Source organism: Leptodactylus fuscus, chromosome 1 (genome assembly GCF_031893055.1).
Source record: "Leptodactylus fuscus isolate aLepFus1 chromosome 1, aLepFus1.hap2, whole genome shotgun sequence".
NCBI classification, from domain to species: domain Eukaryota; kingdom Metazoa; phylum Chordata; class Amphibia; order Anura; family Leptodactylidae; genus Leptodactylus; species Leptodactylus fuscus.
The window spans coordinates 227,732,457-227,738,240 of NC_134265.1; positions in this window are offsets into that span (position 1 = coordinate 227,732,457).

Below are 5,784 nucleotides of genomic sequence, written 5' to 3' on the forward strand. Positions count from 1 at the left end.
TCTTCGGAAGCTCATACATGGTAGGGACAGTAGGTGTGGGATTAAGAAGGAAATGACCTTCCGTTTGGCTAAAAAGACCCAATGAGATGCCTTCCTCTATTAATTCTTTCAGGGCCAAACTAAACTGTTCTGTAGGGTCGTGGGTAAGTGATTGATAAGTTTTGTTGTCTTCAAGAATATTTGTGCAGCTTTTAACATAATCCTCAAGATCCATTATGACTGTCTTACCCCCCTTATCTGCTCTATTTACTATTAAGTCTTTTGATTCTTTTAATTCCTTTAATGCTCTTTTTTCTTTAAGAGTTACATTTTGTCTCCTAGTTTTTTTATGTTTTTAACTCTTTCCTCTAACTGTACCAATTCCTCCTCTACCTTCTGCTGAAATTGATTATAATATGGAGCCCTCGTGCTAACAGGATAATAATCCAAGTTACTTCTATCTACCGATACTGTATCTGTAGTTTTCAATATGTCTGTGCTGTCATAATTGAGATCGATTAAACATTGTGTTGTACTATGTTCTTGAAAGGTTGAGTCCAGGGGAAGTGCTTTCCTTTTCATAATGACATTATTAAAAGTGGAATGATCAGACTTATTGATCAAATGGGAATCCGTCTCGAAGAAGTGTTTTTTGATGGTCAGAAGTTGAATAAATTTATTTATGTCCAGTATAGTCTGGACAGTGGCGTAACTACCGTGGTAGCAGCAGTAGCAGCTGACACAGGGCCCGGGCCATTAGGGGGCCCAGTGACAGCCGCTACCGCTGCGGTTTTTTTTCAATAGGCAGTTACGGGCCCTATTCACTTGCCGATCCTGGCTGGGCCAGGATCGGCAAGTGACACCGCGGGCCCCACAAGGGCTATCATTATACTCGGGGGTCTTTGCAGACCCCCGAGTATAATGATCGGCGGACCGGAGAGGTAAGGGAACATAAAAAACTGTTACTTACCTCTCCGCGATCCTGCCAGGCCTCCGTCCTACTGCTGTCTGACGTCTTTGACGTCACATGAACTCGGCATGCTTCCCGGGTCATGTGACGTCCGACGTCATTAACGAAGGACGCGAGAGGAGGAAAGCACAGCACAGGAGCCGGGGAACAGGTAAGAAGCAACAGTGTTTGTTTTTTTTTTTTTTATGTTTTTATTTCCCGGGTCTCCGATTATTATACTCTGGGGTCTGAAAAGACCCCAGAGTATAATAATTGTTTATGGGTGTCCACAGAGGAACGTAATACTGTGTACAGGGGACACTATTGGGGTTAATACTGTGTGTGCAGGGGCCACTATTGGGGTTAATACTGTGTGCAAGGGACACTATTGGGGTTAATACTGTGTGTGCAGGGGACACTATTGGGGTTAATACTGTGTGTGCAGGGGACACTATTGGGGTTAATACTGTGTGTGCAGGGGACACTATTGGGGTTAATACTGTGTGTGCAGGGGACACTATTGGGGTTAATACTGTGTGCAGGGGCAAGTAAGGGACATAATAGAGTGTGGAGGAGGGGGTCGGTCGAGGTCTTCGGCGTCAGTTGGGATGGGGGGGGCCCCATGTCAAAAGTTCGCCACGGGGCCCCGCCATTCCTAGTTACGCCACTGAGTCTGGAATATTTTGAATTGTTTGTCTGGGACAAAATTAAGACCTTTGTCCAATAATCTTAGTTGATCCTTAGTTAGTTCTGTAGAGGAGAGGTTAATCACACTGGTATCCTTTAAATCTATTGGTCCTTCCAGCGTCTGGATCTGGTGGTGTAGCGTGGTCTTTTTGTTCTTCTTTCCTCCTCCCCTTCTAACGAATAACTCCCCGTTTTTTGATGACATCAGCTGTGGGTTATGGTATTTTCTTCTATTTCCACAGCAGTCTCCATTCTGGTCTGATCTTAGACTCCACCTCCTCACAGATGAGCCTCCGGCAGAACCAGCGTTGATTGGCCAAATGCTGTACTCTGTATGGCATTTGGCCAATCAACGCTGGTCAATGCATTCCTATGGGAAAAAGTCAGCTCCTGCATATCGCAAGCTGACAGGGATCCCGACATAATACAGTGACTTGGGCATGTTAGATGCTCCCAGACATGCTTCCCCTGCTGTCCCAGTTGCATTCCAGGGTGTTGACATCATTTCCTGGGGTGTCAGAGTGGACTTGGTGACTCTCCTGAGTCGAAGAGTGGGATTCCCTGAAACGAGCATTTTTTCCCCATAGACTATAATGGGGTTTGATATTTGTTCGACTAGTCGAATATTGAGGGGCTATTCGAAATGAATATCAAATATCGAATATTTTACTGTTCGCTCATCTCTTTTTGCTAACAATGTAGTTCACCTGGAGAACAGAATCATGCACATATTCTAATTTAGAAATAAAGGGGACAGGACCATGTCGGGCTGAGCCCCAATTCTCCAAGGCTCCTATGACACCTCATCTATGCTATGCATAGCCTTGGTTGGACAAAAGACAGATAAGGGTTTGCAAGTCTATGAACAATGGTTTCCTAAAAGGTTTATGAGTATTCAGCAGGTTGGAGGTTTATAGTTGAAAAATGTAGTTTCCCTGCTGAAAAGGCTCTGTTAACATTTCAGTCAATTTTTGCAATTTCTGTTCAATTATGGGGAAAAAAAATGAATGAATGAACAATGGTTTGCCAGGTCCTTCATATGATAAACCACAACAGTGTAGTGTCCAGCCCATGTGTACAATTTTATCATTTTTCCTGACAAATGTGAACAATGCCTAAGTAACACCAAAAGTGTCTGACTTCAGCTTAGAGATATTTTGTAACAGTATTCAGTTGACTGAGCACTCATATTAAAGGGGTTTTCTCACGAGCATCACAATATTTAACCTTGTAGACATATAAAAGGTAAGAATTTTTGCAAATAGAAATAATTAAATATTTTTCAGAGTTTTAAAGAGTTTCACTAATCATTTCATTGGGGACAATCTGCTAGCTTGATCGATTGCCAATGGATACAAGCATGTATGCAGGAACTTTCTATATTCTGAAACCCAACCATAATTTCCTTATTGTGGCCAGGTTATCTTCTCATGGATGTAGTGTCCCTGTCTGATAAACCGTCATTAACACTTTAACTGCCATGATCCCCGTATTGGGGATCGGATACTTTAACCCGTTTATGAATGCCATCTGTCATTGAGACATAGAAACAGGACATTGACATTCTCCAGCAGGATGTCACTTGTGATAGGAAACCTAAACTGATCACGTGCATGCATTGCCTTGTGCACACGAGTTCAATTTCACAGTGCAGTTCCCATATTATTGAAAAAAGAATTGGGTTAAGAAAATCATGGCTGGGTTTCTGACAAGTGTCAGACCATAGAAAGTTCCTACATTTGCATTTGTATCCATTGTAACTGTAACTGTTCACATGGAGTTTTTTTTGTGGGAGGATTTTGAAGCAGAATCCATCTCAAAACGCCTCCCATTCTTTTCAATAGAAGATTTAAAAAAAGTAAATCCTATAGAAATCAAAGGGAAGTAGAAAAAAAGCTGAAGCATTTTTTTACGTGGTTTTTGGTGCAGTTTGTGATGCGTTTTTAGCCTTAGTGTTTTTGTTTATTTTGTAACAATTGAATGGTTAGTATAAATAACAATATAAAAACTCTTGTAGGTGACAAAAAAGGATTCTACTGGAACAACTTTCAGCAGCATCATTGGCACGCTCACCCAGGTTCTGATTTTAAATAAATCCATAAATCCTTTGATACATAATCATTAGAGATGAGCGAACAGTGTTCTATCGAACTCATGTTCGATCGGATATTAGGCTGTTCGGCATGTTCGAATCGAATCAAACACCGCGTGGTAAAGTGCGCCATTACTCGATTCCCCTCCCACCTTCCCTGGCGCCTTTTTTGCTCCAATAACAGCGCAGGGTAGGTGGGACAGGAACTACGACACCGGTGACGTTGAGAAAAGTAGGCAAAACCCATTGGCTGCCGAAAACATGTGACCTCTAATTTAAAAGAACAGCGCCGCCCAGGTTCGCGTCATTCTGAGCTTGCAATTCACCGAGGACGGAGGTTTCCGTCCAGCTAGCTAGGGCTTAGATTCTGGGTAGGCAGGGACAGGCTAGGATAGGAAGGAGAAGACAACCACAACAGCTCTTGTAAGAGCTAAATTCCAGGGAGAAGCTTGTCAGTGTAACGTGGCACTGACGGGCTCAATCGCCGCAACCCAGCTTTCCCAGGATCCTGAATGGAATACACTGTCAGTGTATTCCCGTATACCCGATATATACCCCCGATACCCGTTCCAACGGTGTGCCCCCCCACCTTCACCCCAGAAATACCCTGCAAGTCCCCTAGCAATAGAATTGGGGCTATATACACCAACTATTTTTGCTACTGCCATATAGTGCCAGTTTCTGACTGGTAATTCAAAGAATATATTGGGGTTACGTGCACCCACAATTTTTACTACTGGTATACAGTGCCAGTTTCTGACTGGGAATTCAAAGACTATATTGGGGTTACAAATACCCTCATTTCTTGCTACTGCCATATAGTGCCAGTTTCTGACTGGGAATTCAAAGAATATATTGGGGTTACGTGCACCCACAATTTTTACTACTGGTATACAGTGCCATTGTCTGACTGGGAATTCAAAGAATATATTGGGGTTATAAATACCCTCATTTCTTGCTACTGCCATATAGTGCCAGTTTCTGACTGGGAATTCAAAGAATATATTGGGGTTACGTGCACCCACAATTTTTACTACTGGTATACAGTGCCATTGTCTGACTGGGAATTCAAAGAATATATTGGGGTTATAAATACCCTCATTTCTTGCTACTGGTATATAGTGCCATTGTCTGACTGGGAATTCAAAGAATATATTGGGGTTACGTGCACCCACAATTTTTACTACTGGTATACAGTGCCAGTTTCTGACTGGGAATTCAAAGAATATATTGGGGTTACAAATACCCTCATTTCTTGCTACTGCCATATAGTGCCAGTTTCTGACTGGTAATTCAAAGAATATATTGGGGTTACGTGCACCCACAATTTTTACTACTGGTATACAGTGCCAGTTTCTGACTGGGAATTCAAAGAATATATTGGGGTTACAAATACCCTCATTTCTTGCTACTGCCATATAGTGCCAGTTTCTGACTGGTAATTCAAAGAATATATTGGGGTTATAAATACCCTCATTTCTTGCTACTGGTATATAGTGCCATTGTCTGACTGGGAATTCAAAGAATATATTGGGGTTACGTGCACCCACAATTTTTACTACTGGTATACAGTGCCAGTTTCTGACTGGGAATTCAAAGAATATATTGGGGTTACAAATACCCTCATTTCTTGCTACTGCCATATAGTGCCAGTTTCTGACTGGTAATTCAAAGAATATATTGGGGTTACGTGCACCCACAATTTTTACTACTGGTATACAGTGCCATTGTCTGACTGGGAATTCAAAGAATATATTGGGGTTATAAATATCCTCATTTCTTTCTACTGCCATATAGTGCCAGTTTCTGACTGGGAATTCAAAGAATATATTGGGGTTACGTGCACCCACAATTTTTACTACTGGTATACAGTGCCATTGTCTGACTGGGAATTCAAAGAATATATTGGGGTTATAAATACCCTCATTTTTTGCTACTGGTATATAGTGCCATTGTCTGACTGGGAATTCAAAGAATATATTGGGGTTACGTGCACCCACAATTTTTACTACTGGTATACAGTGCCAGTTTCTGACTGGGAATTCAAAGAATATATTGGGGTTACAAATACCCTCAT